Source organism: Atractosteus spatula, chromosome 9 (assembly GCF_055471065.1).
Source record: "Atractosteus spatula isolate fAtrSpa1 chromosome 9, fAtrSpa1.hap1, whole genome shotgun sequence".
NCBI classification, from domain to species: domain Eukaryota; kingdom Metazoa; phylum Chordata; class Actinopteri; order Semionotiformes; family Lepisosteidae; genus Atractosteus; species Atractosteus spatula.
The window spans coordinates 37,413,643-37,433,178 of record NC_142714.1 but is presented as its reverse complement, the minus strand read 5'-3'; the positions used below and the strand labels follow the sequence as shown (position 1 = coordinate 37,433,178).

General features: G+C 39.4%; 1 long non-coding RNA gene across 1 annotated transcript in view; it reads left to right on the top strand.

Moving 5' to 3' along the window:
- Positions 1-12,010: 12,010 nt before the first annotated feature.
- The window catches only part of LOC148828526 (uncharacterized), a 49,800-nt gene continuing 42,274 nt past the window's right edge, over positions 12,011-19,536 (top strand). The window contains exon 1 of the long non-coding RNA XR_016091544.1: positions 12,011-12,125. This is a non-coding gene — a long non-coding RNA (uncharacterized LOC148828526). The remainder of the gene's footprint in view (positions 12,126-19,536) is intronic.

Genomic DNA, 19,536 nt, shown 5'->3' with positions numbered 1-19,536 from the left:
ATCTTTTTTCCCGTAAATTGATGTACTATAAGTGCAATTCTTGCATTACACAATATTGAAACCCCAGCCTCCCACAACATTCTTCAGTTAGCTCAAAGGATAAACTCCTCAGGTTGTCTTACAACAAAAAAGCTCACTTATTTAAAATAAGCATTCCATGTTGTAATCATTACCTTAACTTGCCTACACGTTACGAGTTGACTATAATTTCTAGCGATTATTTCTATAGGGATATAGAACAGTCTAGGTCAGAGAGTGAGTAAACACATTCATCATTACGTGCATTGTGAAAATAACAGTTTCTCAAGATATAAACATTCTGAATCCCTTATGGGACACTGCTCCTTTTTCGAATAATTGGTGGACACTGCTTGATCAATGCAGATCAGCTTTTTTTTCCCCTATCAAACACTTATCGGTTTGCAAGCTCTCTGGGAAACCCAAATAGAGAAGTTTAGAAACTGTTAATTACAATGCCCTTTCAGGCAATCAGGCATTGGTGACAGACCTGAACAGAATGTTTAAGCTTCATTTAGGTAATACAATCATGATTGCATGAATACAACCCCTAGCTAAAAGCAATGTATATTTGTTGGATTAAAGTCATTTGAAAATTCCTGTTGTAATTTACTGCAATTCCACCATGAATTTTATATTATGCAGTGTTGTATTTCATAATTCAATAAATTATAATGTATCCTTAGCTTCATTATATTGCACATATGGTATCACTCTATGCATTATCTTTCTAGTAATTACAGCTATTTGCAAACTTGTGATTTTATTTTTGGATAATGGCTACTACTAGATCAGTAGTGGTAAATACACTTTACCATAGATTCTTTGAAATTTCAACATGCATCACTAATACAATTTCATAAATGTATTATTTTACTGATGGAGTTTACCTTGAGTGAGCAAATTATATAAATTTAATAAGATCAAAATAAAACACTATTTATTCTTGATCATTGTTAATACAATTTCACTGGCTTCAGACCTGATCATCAAAGAAATTAGCTTAGTCTAAAACACCACAAAATTGAGTGTTAGTATAATTGAAAACAAACATGTAAATCAGATAAAATAACAGCAAATCCCATAATAAATTTGTATAGCAAACTGTTCTTTCATCTACTATTCATTAATGTTGCACATTGGCACAAGCTTTTCTTTCTCTGAAAATATCAGAATATTTTTTCTGTTAGAAGGAAAAGTTTTTTTTTCTTTAAGAATTTTCGGTATTTGAATCAGGTCCCCTCATAGCTTTCTTTATTTAAAACATTTGCTTTTAAGCCTGTGATTATACTAGTCACACACTTTTGGACCTACAGTATATCAGTATTGCAGGATCAGCTTTTAGAAAGGTTTTCAATTTTTTTTGTAAAGCAATTGATATGCTTAACAAAACTAAGCAAAATGTACAAAAGTAATATAAAACTCAAATAATTATAATATATATTGTAAGTCTAGATGCGAGTATACGCTGTGCCATTAATACTGTGTGTTGCAGTTTCTTCCAGCATCACAAGGTTTTAATTTCTGATAAACTTTTCTTCACATTATCCATTTTTCTGTCATCAGCTGTATAATGCTTCCAATTCTTTTTTTCCAACAGATAAGCCCAAACACATCGTGGAATACATAATCAGAGAGAAATTAACTACATCACTTCAAGAATTAATGCAAGCAGTCTTCAGTATGGATCTTTATCAACGGGCTATCACAGAATGACATTTTCAATTATCAAAGGCAGCAGTGAAATATAAACTTACTGCACAGCAGAGCACAGTGGAGTGCCATATACAGTAGTTATATAAATTGTCTTCTGACAAAATTTACTTTGGTCACATTAAATTCAGTTCAATATGTCTTTTTGGAGTAAATTATCATCAGCATTATCATTTTCTAACTACATAATCCTGGTCAGGGTGTAGTGGTAACAGGCTGAGCAGACCAGACTTTCCTTTCCCCATCAATAGTCTCCAGCTCCTCCTGAGGGACCAGATGTTCCCACTCCATCTGAGAGATATAATCCCTCCAGTGTGTCCTGGGACTGCTCTGGGTCTCTATCTCCAGCGGGAGGCACCCAGGGGCATCCTCACCAGATGCTTGAGCCACCTTCACCAGGGTGAAGGGAATTATTTGTTGAGTAAATGACTAGCATGACTCAGATATCTCTTTTTAAACAGTAAAATGTTGCTGGTTGAACATTTACAAATTTAATTAATTTTGTGTTGAATTACGACCTTTTCTTTCTTCTAGTCTGATCTTCTACCAGTAATGTCACCCTCTGAAATCCAGACAGTGTAGCATTCTTCCTTGGCTGAGGACCCTATGTTATGGTGTGGCAGAGTTCATCACTACCCAGGGAGTGGTGCTGTACTTGTTCTGAGCCTGTGAGCAACTGTGATTGAATCCCAGCAGGAACAGAGCAGAGCTACATACATAAATAATTCTCATTAAGAAACAAATAATTAGAAAAAAGTCAACAGGAAACCTCTTATTGTACATGAAAAGCAACTGGAAAACCCTGAGATGTAGAATAATATTTTGAAGACTCCAGTCTTATTTTTCTATGTTCATACTGTACCTTCAAAGACAACAACAAAACATTGTCATTATTTAATGGCAGGGAAGAACAGATACATTCACAAAACCAAATCAAACACTGGCATTGTGTGAATTTCAGTATTGCCTTCAGACAGACCAGAAAACTTCAGTGAACTGGCACATTTTCTAAGGAGTACTGTAGCAGTATAACAGATGTCTGAGGAAATGCAGTGCCAAAAGCCTGCAAATTCCTCTTTTGTCAGGTGCTTGACAAATTGACAAATTAAAGCATCACTGTACTTCATTTGCATGGACAAACATGGGCACCATGGGTACCACTCTTGTTGGCCTTAATAATACCTAAATATCTTGCATTTATTCAAATTAACACATGACTAACAGTTAAATAATATAGTGTGTATGAAATCAAGCTATTTTAAAGTACTAAGGAAGTAAATAATTCAAATGCAATGATGACTGCATCTGTAATATCTAATATACAACACCAGCATAGGGACATATTGTAAAATACGTTAAAAGTGTAGTCTGTGATGAATATTCAAGATTGAATATAAGAAAATTTCAAAAGAGGGGAAAGATAATCATTTATTCTTGCATGATTACTCTCAGTATTTAAAATACAAATACTAACAAGTCTGCCTTCTGTCTGTCTGCCTAAAATATCCCCTGTTGTTCTGGTCTGCTAGATGCACTCCAGATGTACCTGTCTGCCTGGTGCATTCTCCAACTTGCCTGTCTGCTTTCCTTCACCCGGACCTAGCGATTGGACTACCCAGTCTGTTTTACAAATGTAGCATTCTCCAGGTCAGCGTCACATCATAACGAAATGACAGAGCCAAAGTAAGTCTATCCAGTAGGTTTGAGTGAAGGGCACTTCATCATGTCCGGCCATGAAGAAGCACTGCAAGTCCAGGAGACCAGTGGTGCTGAACCAAAAAAAGGTCTGTGCAAGACCATGCTGCACACTTTTGCCACTGCCAACATGCCTGCCCCAGCACCAGTCAAAACACTTGTTCCAGAGTCAGACATTCTGGCAGTTCCTTGACATGCCAGGCCAGGTCGCCCGAATCCACCCACCAGTTACCTACGCCTCAAGTAGGAAAATCAACCAGCCTTCCAAAACTCCATTCAATTTTGGTGATTGGATGGGGAGAAGAGGCACTCATCATTCTGATCGGGGCGGTAACTCAAACTGCTGCCTAAATAACTTCACTGGAGACACTGATTGCTCTGGCCATCTACCTGGACACTTGTCTGCAAGAACTCCATCAGGAGAGGTATCAAAGAATGCCCCCTAGAGGTCAACAGCGCCCCCTTCTTCTCCAACGGCTCCCAACCATAGAGCTGGTTCTTTCTTGGCCCCTTTCTGGTGAGGATCATGATGGGGGCCACGACCCAACTGGTTATGGGTGAAGGGTGGTAATGATTTGCGAATACCCTGAAGTGCTGAAACTGTTTGAGGGCATTAGAGGTAGGCCAGCTCTTTCCTGCCACAACCTTAATGTGGTCCAGCTGCTTAGCATGGCTGACCCTCTCCAGGAGTGATGGTATCAGAACCAGGAGGTAAAGGTTTTTCTTGATTATCTTATTTAGCCCTGTGTAGTGGATGCAAGTGCTCAGGAAGACATCTTTTTTTTCTGGACAAATTGGCTGGGAAAATAGAAGGACAGATAAGGTCTTTTTGAAAATTCTCCTCAATATACAGTATTTGTTTGTGGCCTTCGGCTCAGGTGGATTACTGGTGATCACTTCCCAGAAGGGAAGGTGGACCCTAGAACCTTCCAGGAGCTGAAACACTGCTTCACCATGGCTCCTGTCCTATTGCATCACGACATTTCTGAACCATTTGAGGTAGAAATACTGTACATGTGTCAGAAGTGGGAATAGGCATAGTCTTTATTCAACTGTTCGGACCACCGCCCAAACTCTACCCTTGTGCCTTCATCTACCAAAAGCTGTCTGGGCAGAGCAGAACTACGATGTGAGCAATTGGTAGCTGATGGCAGTCAAGATGGCCCTCAAAAAATTGCGAAGCCTCCTAGAGGGTGCCTTGCACCAGTCTATAATATTCACAGATAATACAAATTTGGAATACATTAAGAAAACCAAGAGACTGAATCCATGACAAGCGTAATGAGCACTGTTTTTCTCCCAGTTGGACTTCACCATCTGATATTCACCAGAGTCGAAGAACGGAAAGGCTGACTCCTTGTTGAGGATGTACTCAGCAGGCAAGGCTCCCATAGAACCAGAACTGTTCATTCCTGAAACCTGGACCTGGAGCGACTAGCCTGGAGTTAGAAGAAGCAGTGTTGGCAGCACTGCTCTTGAGACCTGCTCCTCACGGCGCTCCTCCCAGCGCTCCAGGCCTCCATATTGGTGATGATTCTCTGTCATTTCTGTCATCATGTGCACTGACATAGAGGCCTTCCTGGCAGCCTGCGCCACCTGCAGGAAAGCAAAAGACCCCATAGCACCAGCAGGACTGCTCCTGCCGCACCCATACCCTTGGACATCATTACTAGACATTCCCATTCTCCAAGCCATTCGGTCATCCACAGATTCTCAAAAGCTGTGAACTTCATCCTGCTTCCCAGATTACTATCAGTCTGCAAATGGCTGACATCATTATTAAATAAGACTTCTGACTCCATGGTTTTCCTTCCGATATTGTCTCATATATTGACCTCAGGTCCTCTTAAAATCCGGCCTATTTTTTTGTTGATTGACTGGGAATAAAGATCAATCTGAGGTCTGGCTACCACTCCAAGACAAATGGCCAAACAAAGTAGGTGAATCAACATACAGACATACCTGCACTGCCATGTTTCAGAGTTTTAGGATGACTGGGCACCCCTGCTGCCATGGGCTGAGTTGTACTGGAACATCCTGATTAACACATCCACAGGTATGTCACCATTCTAGTGCCAGTATGGCTTTCAACCTGCACGGCTTGGGTTATCACCAGACCAAGTGGATGCGTTTACTGCTGACAGGGCTATATGAGATCTGGAGGGAGTGTGGAGAGTGGTGAAGACCAACCAAACAAAAGCCACATAGAGATAAAAGACTGTCAATCAATGCTGGCGGGCCACACCATCCCTGGGTTTGGGCCATTGAGTGTGACTCTCAACTGAACATCTCAGTCTGTGCCTCCAATTGAAGAAGATGACACCTTGTTTCATTGGGCCATACAAAATAGTGGAAGGCGAATTGCCTTGACATTCCATCCTGGAGCCCACACTAACCTAAATAGGCCTTGCTCTCATCCCTGTTTGAGAGCTCCCAAGAACCCAAACACCAGTTCATCCTCAATTCCCAGTGGGTACAGGGGAGTCTTCAATACTTGGTGTATTTTGACGGTCCAAGGGTGTAAGGGTTAGAGATGGCTGAGAAGCACATTCCCACTTGTGTCTGCCTTTGTCTCCCTGCCTAGTGCACCCCCTATTCTGCCATTTAGCTGAGCACATACCCAGCTTAGCCTGTCTGCTTGGTGCATTCTCCACTAAACCCGTCTGCTTGCCTTCACACTAGGGAATTGTATTTCTCAGCCTGTCTAACAGATACAGTTCTCTAGATCAGGGCTGCATTATAACAAGAAAGCTTAAAATCAAGAGAAGAACAAGAGATCATCTGGCTCATTTCGTAATTAGCAGTTTAATTACCCTGGGTTTTCATCCAGTCATTTCAGAACCAAAATCACATTTATTTGCCAAGTACAATTCATGCACAAGGAATTTACATTGGTATAGTAGGTGCTGAAAAACTTTCTACATATATCATACTCAAACAATGCTAATACACTTGCAGCTCACACCTGGCAACCCACTGAAGCTAAGCAGGTATGAGCCTGGTCAGTACCTGGATGGGACACCTCCTGAGAAAAACTAAGGTTAATGGTGGAAGAGGTTTTAGTGGGGCCAGCAGGGGGCGCTCACCCTGCGGTCTATGTGGGTCCTAAAGCCCCATTATGGTGACGCGGACACTATACTGTAAAAAGGTGCTGTGCTTTGGATGAGATGTAAAACCAAGGTCCTGAGTCTCTGCGGTCATTAAAAAACTCAGGGCGTTTCTCGAAAAGAGTAGGGGTGTTAGCCCAGTGTCCTGGCCAAATTTCCCATTTCCCATTGGCCCTTACCAATCATGGCCTTCTAATAATCCCCATCTATGAATTGGCTTCATTACTCTGTTCTCCTCCCCACTAATAGCTGATGTGTGGTGAGCATTCTGGCACTCTATGGCTGCTGTTGCATCATCCAGGTGGGTGCTTCATATTGGTGGGTGGAGGGGAGTCCCCATTACCTGTGAAGCGCTTTGAGTGGAGTTTCCTGAAGAAGAAGAAGCTGTTCAAATACTGGGAGATTCTGGTTTTAATAGAGCGGTATTGTCTCCCTGAGGTGGTAACCTGGGTGGGAGGTGTCATCAGTAATCTTTTCTGACCACTTCTTTGCTCAGGAATTATACAAATTCCAATAACCCTCTCTGGAGAGAAAAACAACACTACAGTCTGCCTTTGGAATGGGAAGACACATTTCCAAACCAAACAGTTACAGAGGCTCTCTATAATGGCTCTGTAAAACTGAATCAGAATTTGTTGAGAGACACTAACAGAAAGCATATTTTCTTCTGTGCTTTCTTTGTGATACTAGTGATATTAATGTCCCATTAAAGAGTATTAGAGAGTATTAGAGATTATAATTCCAAAAAAGACTCCACCATGTGTACAGTCACTTTATTGATTAGCAGGGAGAAAGGTTTTGGGTATTAAGCCCTAGATGGTTGTTAGCACACCATGATACCAACTGACTCACTTCCCTCCTGTCCATGGTCTCATCATTAGTGATGCAACCTACAGTACAGGATGATCTCATTCACAAGCCTAATTAGTTTGATGGAAGAGCCCCTGGAGGTGTAGTCATTGGTGTACAAGGAATAGAGTAATGGGGAAAGCACACATTCTTGAGGAACACCAGTATTCACAAACAGTCTGACAAATAAGGGGCTAGCTAAACCTGTTCTCATTATGAGAAAGTTGAAAATTACTGGCAGTTGAAAGAATATTCAACTGTTACAATTTATTGTAAAGGAGTTTAGGGATGATAGTCTTAAACACAGACCTAATATCCACAAAAATAATTTTTGCATATGTACCTGAGGATGTCACAACATGTAGTGAAGACCCATGTTAACAGCATCATCTACTGACCTCTACTGGTCCTCTGTGCAAAATGTAGAGGATCAAGATGTGATTCTGTAATAGTTTTGAGATAAAGTTCTATACTGTACATTCAGAAGTCTTCATTATGATAGAGGTAAGAACAACTGGTCTATAGTCATTAAGACAAGCTATTTTGTCCTTCTATGGTACAGGAACAATAATGGAGGTTGTAAAGCATGCAATCCAGAGACTGATTAAATATATCAGTGAACACAGAGGATAACTGCTTTGCACAATGCTTAAATGTACTTTAGCAGTGGAGACATATTCTTCACATATTTGAAAGTTCAGGTCCAGCAGCTTTCCTGCTGTTCTGCCTTGCAAAGAGGTTTTCAACCTTGCTGTTCTTTGATAATTTGAGGAGGCTGAAGAGGAGAGGAGCAAATTAAGGACTCAATGTGTGCCAGTTGCACCCGAAGCAAAGAGGGCAATGCCACAGTAGAATTTGAAGAGGTCATCAGAATGTATGAACTACGATCAACATTCAGGAGCCTATGCTTTCCAAACATATAATAAAACTTGTTCATTCTATCTGGAAGAGACAAGTCAGTTATAACAATGGGAGGTTTTTATTTTTAGAATTTAATAATCTAAAGGCACCTCCAAAGAGTAGTGGAGCCATTATTTGATAATAGCTGTTCTAATGTTTTCCTATATCAGACTTTTGCATGTCTAATTACTTTGTTGAGCTGACATTTAGCTCTTCTGTAGTTCTCACTGCCTACTTACCTCTTCTTTTACTATATGCAGTTCTCTTAGCATAAACCATGGCTCATCTGTATCTGTTGGAATACAAGGATCTCATAATTCTTGAATTTCACATTTCCAGAAGAAATCCAGAGTACGGGCATCAAGTACATGCTTAGATAGCACATTCCATACTACCCCAACCTTCTGGGTAAAGACGTACCTCCTATTTTTGGTTTTAAATGCACTTCTGTGAAGTACCTACTTGTGTTTTCAGATTCATGTTTCACTGTTCATTTTGAAGATGTCTGCTTCATTGACTTTGTCAGTGTCTTTGTGGCTTTTTAATAGATTCTTTTCTTTCTGCCTGTCCATGTAGGACATTCTTTGAAGTCACAGAATGTACCTGGTTGCTCTTTTCCTTACTGATTCCAAAGCAGCAAATACATTTTTTGTAATATGCAGATGAAAATTGTAAATAATATTCTAAATGAGACTTAAATAGAGCATCATACAATTTTAACAGAATACCCCTTAATCAAATTTTTCAGTTTTGACTATATAGCCCAACATTTTGCTTTAAAATACAAGAACATTACGGACATAGTCACTAGTTTAACAATGCTTTTAAATGCAGTCTTTAGTTATGCTTCAACTGACTAGGATAGCAGGGTACATCCTGAACGAGATGCCAACGGAAACACACATACTCATACCAGGGCAATTAAATGTATTTAATTAGCAAAAGCAAATTCCCTAAGCCAAGCAATAGATTCTAGTGTAGGTGTGTTGAGGGTGTGCAGTCCTCTACTAAGTCCATAGATTTGGGCAGATGGTTTGCTTGATCCCACAAGGACAAAAAGGGCTTGCACTGATTTCCTATCTATGGACTATGACCAGTCCTAAAATGGTTTAAAATGGACCACTCTTTTCTTAGGACATGAAAGCCAGGCGGTTGTTGTGTAGGACATGTTTGTTTGTTAAGTCCAGTGATTCCCATTCTTGAGCCCAGGTGGAGTCTGCATTGAAGTCTTCCTGAGGAGGGTTGGCTTTCTTGAAAGCAGATGTGTCTTTGGTGAATGAAATACAGTACAGTATATGTCCTTGTGTAGTGGAACATTCAAATTGCGCCCCCTGTCAGTACCCGGGTACTGTATGCCTGGAGAAGCTCCTGATCCAACTAGCAGAAAACAAAATTCCAAAAGAAGCTTCAGAAAAGACATCTTGCAGGATCCTAGTCCAATCCCAAAGCCACGAAGTAGCCAATTAACCTACCAGACTGTAGCTCCACAGGCACTGAACCCAGAGCACAACCACTGAGAGGCAGCAATGCTAACCCCCGTGCAACCACGCCAACCAGAACACATATAATTTTTGTTGTGAAAATGGAGTTCCTGCATAAAGACAGATGGTGTCAGACCTCCACTGTGTTCACACAGCTCAAAATGTGTCTGTCTTGGGAACTACTGCAACAATACAATTAAAACTTGAAAACTCATCACACCTGATGAAAAGCAAAGGCTGCCTTTGATTTGCACTTCTCAAGTTGTTAAGATAATTTTTCTGTCCACTTTGCATTATTGACTTATTGATGAAATGTAGTCTATTATGCAAACTGCTGCTGTTTAACATTTTTTTACATGTTTTATATTTTTATTATTATTATTAATAATAATTGAAACCAGAGGTACCAAAAACAGCCAGGGGGTCAAATTTCAATTTCAGTTGAACTAATATGGCCAATATTTAGGCTCACTGTGTTGAGGCTTTGCTTTCATGTTTCATCTAATTGTAGCTGGTGTTCTTTCTTATTTAAATTATTTAAATTGACATATTTTTGTTTAAGATAAAAAGCTCACAAGAAGAGGTAAAAAGGCAGCTGAAGAATTGGGCATTACATTTCAATAATGATGTGATTATAAAGATCAGTAATTATAGCAAAATAATTTCCCATGACCATAAAAAGCAAAGTTAGAAAAAAAGGAAACTAAAATACTATATTGGTTAGAATCACCTGGTTTGATAGTCAATCTATATGCTACATTATTTAATGAAAAAACACACAGTTTGGCATCTCATGGCCTTCTTTCTATTAATGACCTTTCACTCTCAAGTTGGGATTTACGTATGAACAAAGGGAGTATCCAGTTATCCTGGACAATCTTATGCAAATAAGCCATGATGCATTACCTCTGATGAAAACTGACCTTTTATTACTAAATTGGCCCTTTTGACCAATTTCACATCCTTATGATCTCATAGCAGCTGGCTGTTTTTATGTGACAAACATTTTGTTCTAAATAATATTATTTACAAAACAAGGTCAATAATAAAAGTGATCGACAGTACATAACAATTATTTGTTTTCTCAGGGCTGAAGATGTTTCCTTTTATTACTTGGAATACCTACTGTAAATACATTACACAAATAAGGAAACAGAAAAAATGTCCAAATAGAAAAAACATTTAGGAGCTCATGATTACATTTGTTATATCCATTCGGCCATCCAATTTCTAACCGCATCTTCCAATTCAGGGTCATCAGGGAGCATCTGGCCGGCAAGCAATGGGCACGAAGCAGGGCACACCCTGGACAGGACGCCAGTCCATCACAGGCCAGGCGCACCTATATAAACACAGCCGCATACACACTCACACCTAGTGCCAGATTTCCCAGAAGTCAATTAACATGCCATTATGTTTTTGGACTGTGAACAAGGGAAGAACATACAATCTCCATACAGATAGTACCCTGGGTCCAAAATTGAACTTTAGGGCCCCAGCACTGTGAGGTACTGTAGCAATGCTAACAACTGCTCCACCATGCCACCCACATTTGTTATATGGCCATATTAAATTCATATCTGTGTTTTATTCCTGGAGTTAACAATTGTAAAGAACGTTAAAGAACAATAAAAATTCTTTTTATGTGGGATTTGAGAGGACAAAACTTTTTTTTGGCTTAAACCATGGTGAGTTATTGAACACATTACAATCTTGTGTTATAAATAAATAACATAAATAACGTATGTACTTCATTATGTGTTTCCATCCCCTATTGATCTATACCATTTCCAGTATTAAAAATTGTCACGTTAAATGTAATAATGTAATGTTAAGAAAGTCAATGACACGTAAATACAATACAACTACAAATGAGCTAAAGACAGGTGGATACTTATGAAGCATACTGTACATGCCTTACTTTTCAAAGTCACGTACACACACATTTCGAACGGGAACCTCGACTCAAACAAAACAGGCTTTGGCTACTGGAATGATAAGACCGGCGTACTGTACATCATCAGTGCGCATTTTCTTGGTGTCCCCGTTAAGATGTGATCCGAGGCGACGGGAATTAAACCCTCCTCCAGGGGCAATTTCTGCTGCCAGCCAGCACCAATCTGAGAGGGGGAAAAGGAGGGGGAGGAGGGCGATTGTGGAGGAGGCTGGGTTTTCCACATTAACAGCCCCCTTCCCACTCTGATTTCTGCCAAACACTTCAAAATCTACCGGACAAATCACAATTGCAGACAAAATTAGTGGGATACATTCAAGGCACACACAGCCAAGCAGTCATACGCTTAGAAGCAGGACTGCCTGCAGAAACAGAGAGAGTGAGAAAGAAGAAAACTATTGTTTTCTGGTGAGGATTTATATTTATATGTGTTTGTGGTTGCTTCGTTGCCATGGAGCTTGATGCTAATTTGTAGTGGAATGTTGTGTGAATAGAATTGATAAGGAACGATTCTTCATTTATTGGTGAGGCAGGTATTTTTCTTACAAGAGGTATGGTGTCAATATAATGCACGTCGGTGTTTAATTCACTGGCAACGATATGATTTCTGTTATTAGTATGACAGGCACGTTACTGTTAGCAGGTTTAACAGGTCTCCTCAAATTATGGTAATAAAGGGATGTGCAGTATTTCGGGGACGTGTTATTTTAAAAGTATGTATAGGTAGACCTACATGTCAATAAATTGCCATGTAAAAGTGGACAAAATACATTTAAAAATTCTGACTACACGAGGTTTTAATAAATGAGGGATTAATGTGCGTTGTGCCTTAACATAACAGTAGTAATGATAAACGTGTCTTTTTAACAGTTTTATTAGACATTGTGTATCCGCCGTTAGTAGTGCGACACGGCGTTTCCATTTGATCGTCCGACTGCTTCAAGTGTAACGGGAAATTTCGTTGTTATTATTTGTTTTGCTTTGTTGGTTGGAAGAAAGAGGGGACTTTATACCCACGTATGGGTCAAAACGGTGGATTGTTGGTGAAATGCGCAAAGATATCTCTGGTAAATAAATGCAAGTCAATGTTGCAATGGATAACCTTGACTAAAACAAGGGGGAAAAGTGGATCATCCCATTAAAGAATCATAGTAGCATGTTTAGTTAAATATTTTTAAAAGTTATTATCTGAGTCACTATTGTATAGTCTTAAATCTTGAAAATAATATTTTTTAGAAAGAAATCACGCTTCTGCGGTGACGCACAGTGTTTCTATATTAAATGTGTTTTAAAACAACAATTAATGTATATTATTTCAAAGCCTTTATTTAAAGATGTTAACAATTTGTCATCAACTAACGATCTGTCACAGTGCAGAAATAAATAATGACATTGGGAATACGCCTTTATGTACCTATTTCTTGTAAAGCGCGTAGCCAACCTACAGAATCAATTTTGTCCTACTCGGAATGTTAACCTGAATTGAATGGTTTTTAGTGAAAAAATAATACAATTCCAAGATAAAATCGTTGAAGCCACACATTAATGTCAGAAAATGTATTATATCAGTCTGTAAAGAACCTCACATCTGTTTTAAAAACATCCTGACGGTAATTTATTACGTTTTATAACTTTATTATATGTTCGTTCAAGTTATTCTACAACTGTGTACAGTACGTGACATGCTTTAATCATATTAACCTAAAAACATCTGGGGAAGTAAAATAAAATAGGGATTGAGCATATAATTAATAATAATAATTGCTTAACACTTATACAGTATAGTGCTTTTCTGAACACTCCATTTCAAGCGCTTTACAGGTAATGGGGACTCCCCTCTACCACCACCAATGTGAAGCACCCACCTGGATGATGCGACAGCAGCCATAGAGCACCAGAACGCTCATCACACATCAACCATTAGTGGGGAGGAGAACAGAGTTATGAAGCCAATTCATAGATGGGGATTATTAGGAGGCCATGATTGGTAAGGGCCAATGGGAAATTTGGCCAGGACACCAGGGTTACACCCCTACTCTTTTCAAGAAACACCCTGGGATTTTTAATGACCACAGAGAGTCAGGACCTCGGTTTTAAGTCTCATTCAAAGGACAGCACCTGCCTTTTTACAGTACAGTGTCACCGTCTCTATACTGGGGCATTGGGACCCACATAGACCACAGGGTGAGCGCCCCCTGCTGGCCCCACTAACACCTCTTCCAGCAGCAACCCTAGCTGTTCCCAGCTCTCCCATTCAGGTACTAACCAGGCTCACACCTGCTGAGCTTCAGTTAGTTACTAGTTGTGAGTTGCAGGGTGATATGGCTGCCTTAAGCATTTATTTATGCTTTTCAAGAAGGCATGTGCGTCTACATCAATAATTAATGTTCAAAAGAAATTGGTTCATATTATAAGGTTGACAGTTGTGACAGATGCAAATAAAATCAAACAAAATGATTAAAAAAAATTCCAAAGCCACCAAAGCTTAACTGTAGTAAATACAATTTGTTGCTTTGATAACAGAATGCGTTTTCCTATACATTTTCAAAACCCTGCTTAATATTTCTAGTTATTTAAATAGCTTTAAAAACATGGTCTATGTTTCTATGCTCTCAGAAAATGAACTACCTTAAATTCCTCTGGTAAAAAAAGGTATGCTTTTTTCATTCAGAGATAAGAAAAATGAAAGATTTATGCCGTTTACAATTAAACAACAGTAATTGTGAAACGTGTGAACATTCAAACTGTGTTAATCTGCTTATAATATTGCCTATACACACTAGTTTCGATCAATTGTATCACTTGTTTGATGTGTATCAATGCTATGTGAATAGTGTGACATGAAGTATAGTTTTTCTTAGGCTCATAGCTGTCTAAGGGGCTCCCTACCATGGGTTAAGAAATGGAAATCCATACTTCAAGTATGTATCCAGAGGGTCCTATTCCCCAGGGAGCTACTTTAGCAAAGATAAAAGGTTGTAGTGGATGCAGTAAAGAAGCATTTTGAAAAGCCTCAAAAAGCATAAAACAATTGTTGAGCATTTCAAGAGGACAGAGGAGTGATTTGTTGTATCCTGTGCAAGAAAGACAGAAATAGTCAAATGATTGAATTCATATCTTTGTCCTGCATTTTCTAAAGATCAGCTTAGCGACTTCCCTTTTTTCTGTTAAAAAGCATTAACAAAACACCAAGGTGAGAAACATATTACATTTACAGATCATTAAAAAATAAAACACTCATGTTTTTTGTAACTTTAATGTAACTTTTTTTTGTAACTTTAACGATTCCAACTGAATTATTGGACTTAGTCATGTCTAATCAGCAGCTCCTCCCTAATGTTTACATCCTAATCCAAACAATAGACAATGGATCGCAAAGGTCTGTGTCATATACAAATCCATATCTGCCCGTAGTTTGACAAAGCACCCAATTTTGTCTTAATACATTTTGATTACCCAAACATACATTGCGCAAAAGAAACCTATTATAAAAAATATTTTTAATAATTAGACACTACACTAAACATGTATCTACGTTTTAGGAACTATCCTAAGGTTACTTTCTTCTATGGCTTACCTTGAAACTGTTTTCCGTTCTACAAAATGTCATTTATTTTCACTTAGCAGTTTTCTGTATTAACAAAAGAAGTTTTTTTGTTGAATGAATGTGCATCAGCCTTATTATTTTACCAAAATCCTTTTTCTTTTACTTGATGATTGATACAATTTAGTATGTGAAAGTGAGCTTTACATCTAAGGTTAATAACTGGCACTTAATGGCATCTAAACAATATTACCTTCAGACTTTTATGGGTGTAACAGTCTGATAGAACTGATCGTTTTTTGATTATATGACAACTATTATGCAGAATACTTTGTATAATAATGCATTTATATTGCACTTCTCACCCAGATATATCCCAAAGCAAAAATATCCCATTTACAGTAGGAAAGGACACAATTCATGCACCACCAGAGTTAGGTGTGACAGCTACAGTGTGCCAGCAGCCTCTCTACTGTACATAGCCATTGAGGTGAAAAGGGAGAAATTACATCACCAATTTAATAAAGGACATTATTAGGTAGTAAATATTGTACAAGCTGAGAGTGGAATTCAGACGCCTACCCTTGTGAGATCTGTAATGACTTTGTGGCCAGAACACTGGTTTGACATCTCATCTGAATGACAAAAGCTCCCCAGTCACCACCCTGGTGTATTATTTGTTAAATAAAAAATGATAATGATCCAGAGGGAAGACTGCCGCCCCTGGGTCCACCAACAGCAATTACCTCAGTACCCTGGCTTTCCCTAAAGACTTTCGATCTCATTGGTGAAGACTCCCAGTCTTGGTGGGATTCTGAGAACAGATTTGGAGGTTTAGAATGTGGTTATGCTATTGCCATTTCAGTTGTATATACACTGTAGAGTATGTATAAGAGGACAAAATTGTGATTGTAAGAAAAGTTACATTTCATCTCCTCTGGCATATTGTTCTTGTTTGGTTGTGAGGAGCTTGTTGTTTAGAAATTCTCATCAAACAGTTTCCGGAAAGAACTCACTAAGCTTGTTTCATCAGCATGGCTCAGCAATTCCACATATCCCCAACGCAGTTGTTAAAAATCTACAGGTTCTTTACTCCCAGACCTTAACTGATTACATTTTGGCTGAGGGTTAGCGTACCATTGTTTGTTTATAAAGTACAAACTTTCTCTTTGTAGATACTTAAGGTGGTGCAGTAGTTAATATTTCAGGTGGGTAACTGTATCAGCATGCATAGGCTGCAAAGGAGCAAGGAACAGATGTGACACCTGAAGTCACACCTGAAAAAGAAGAAAGAAAACACAACGTTTTGGCCGTGGAGCCTTCTTCAGGTGTGAAGTCTCACACCTGAAGAAGGCTCCATGTCCGAAATGTTGTGTTTTCTTTCTTCTTTTTTTCAGCATGGAATAAACCTATTACTCGTTCCTTTGCAGTAGTTAATATTGCTGCACATGCAGGCCTGGAACCCTTGGTTTGCTTCATGGGGTGCCATCTGCATGCACTTTGTATGTTCTTCCCATGTTCATGTGGGTTTCCACCTGGTGCCCTGGCTTTCTCCCACAGTCCAAAGACATACTGGTAGGTGAACTAGCAGAGTGTATCCTGCCGTGCGAATGTTACTTGCTGGGAAAGTAATGCAGGGTCTGGCTCCCCAATGACCCTGTATTGGATAAAGTGATTAGAAAATGGATGGATGGTTAAATTTGGTAAATATTGACCTTCTTACAAAGAATGCTTGAAAAGGTCCCTCCCTCCCCCCTGTCTTTATAGTTTCTAATTCCTTGTACAATTCAGTAATAAACAAGGTTGTCATTATAAATGAAAATTTATTCTCAATTGGCTTATCTGGTTAAATAATTTGAATTATTTCCATTGTGTGATTATCACTTGACATAATAGTAGTGACCGCAACCTTCACCAGGAAAAGCGGAGTGAAGATGGATGTATAATAGTAGTGCAAAATTGATTTTCCTCAGACTTTTCAAAAGCTTTTTTGACAGTCTGAGGAAAAATGGACAAAATTCACATTTAGTATGTTCAGGGATCCACGGAGAATTGAATTCTTTAGAATTTAGGAAACAATTAATCAATTGCAAAAATACATAGTTGAGAAATGTGGGAACATAGGGCTTCCTCATGACTCAGCATTTTATTATCAGGTAAATTGGAACATTTCTTGTTTTGTTGAAACTGCAAAGTTCCTTTCAGTCATAAGCTGATAAAACATGCATGGTTTTTTGTTAACAGCCTACCTTCAAACATTTTTTTCAATGTGAAAATTTAAAGGCAGTGTATTTTGGCTCCTCTGTGAGTGAACGTAGGCAGAATAAAAACACCCGTCTCTGTGAGGTGCCTTGGTCAGGTAGTGAATTTCAAGCAAAGTCTGAATGATGAAGATTAAGGAGCTTTCAAAGCAAGTCAGGGATAAAGTCATTGAAAAGCGCAGATCAGGAGAAGGGTATAAAAATATCAAAGTCTCTGAAGATCCCTGTGCACACAGCCTACTCAATTATCAAGAAAGGGAAGGCACATTGTACCACCCAGATACTGTGTTCATCAGACTGAGATGAGAGAAAATGTGCATCAGTTTGCAAGAGAGCACCTGAGTGATCCTGCAAAAATGTGGTAAAAGTAGGGGCAGATTAAGGTGATCAGAGGCCCCTAGGCTACACGTTGTGTTGCGCCCCCCCCCCTTACCCATCCCAATTACCAGAAAAAAGCGAGAGAAAATACTGTAATAATTCAGTGACGTGTTCGGAGTAAGAGCCTGCTACCGCCGATTCAAATGGAATATGGCGCGGCACAGACAGGGAACTCACACACAGTACTATAGCCTGTAAATTAATATAAGTACAGCAATGCAACCAATAAATCAGAATCACAGCCAATCTACGAGTTGACTCACCATCATGTTCACCATTGATGTGGTCTGTGCTCAGGCTAGAGCTAGCTGCGACTAACCTCTCAACCACGGTTGTTGTAGCACTGGCTGCAATGTTAACTGTAAACTCGGGGTCTGGCTGACTGGATGATGAACCAGCAGACTAGAAATAACCAGTCAATTTGGGGACTTTTTAACTAGATCCTGCTCCCGCTGCTCTTTTAATGGCTGTGCTTTTCGTTTTTGCACCCCACTACCATATTGTAACGAATACAGCAGACACAGGTTGTACAAGCCGGTTGCAGTGTGGCGATGACACCGCCCTCTACTCCCCTGCACGTAACAGGGATGTTGGTTGCCCAGGTTAGCAAACGTCTTCTTTAGCTCACCCGTCAAGACCCCTGTTGAGTGATGCCGGAAACCTGGGTTCGAGCCCATGTGGTGAGGGCACAAGCCCGAGAACCTGAACTCGCTACAGTATTTTCTTTCACACATTTTGACTCTAGTCACCGTAAACGTGCACCAGAGATGACTGACCGAGTGACACAACAGTGATATAAAATCTGACAACGTAAATTTGAACTGCGAACCCATTGCATCTAACCAATCATCGATTCACAAATTATTCAACGTTTTTATGGACCAATGGGGGCCCACAGGTCTGTTACAAAAATAAAAAAAAACAATAATTCTGGCCAATCAGGGGCCCCTGATCCATCTGGGCCCCTAGGCTACAGCCTATGCCAGCCTGTTTGTTAATCCACCCCAGGTTAAAAGGTGTTGTGGTTAGATGAGCCCATAGTGGAACTTTTTTTCAAAACGATTTGTATATAACTTTTTGTAATTTCGCATGCCACAAGATGAGGCACTGTAAGAAGGGTTGGAATACATTTGCAAGACAATAATAAAGTAGGCTGAAAAATTACCCAACATTTTTGCAAATGCGTTGGGTGCTGCTAATGTTTTGTTAGGGTTGCCTATCTGAAACAAAGGACTGTAGTATTATTTCCATTCTAACTTATTTTGGGAAAAAAATAATAAGAATCAATAAGTTAGTAAACTTGATGGAGTTCCCTGCAATTGGAAATCTGAATGCTTCCATCGGTTCTCATAACACTATGGAGCAACAAGTGAGCAGAGAGAATGTGTGGCAAATGGGGGAAAGCAGGGTCTTAATTTTCCAAACAAGACAACAGAGTAACATTCATTAACCCTTCAATCACCAAGCCTCTCCTACTGCACAAATCAGATGCATTTGCACTTTTTTAAGTATGCATATAAAGGCCCGTTGACCCTGAATTGGAAGAAGTGGCTGGAAAATGGATGGATGGTTATAAAAGAAAAGTGGGATAAGAGAAGAAAAGGAAACCTGTGATAATCCAGTTACAAAACCATAC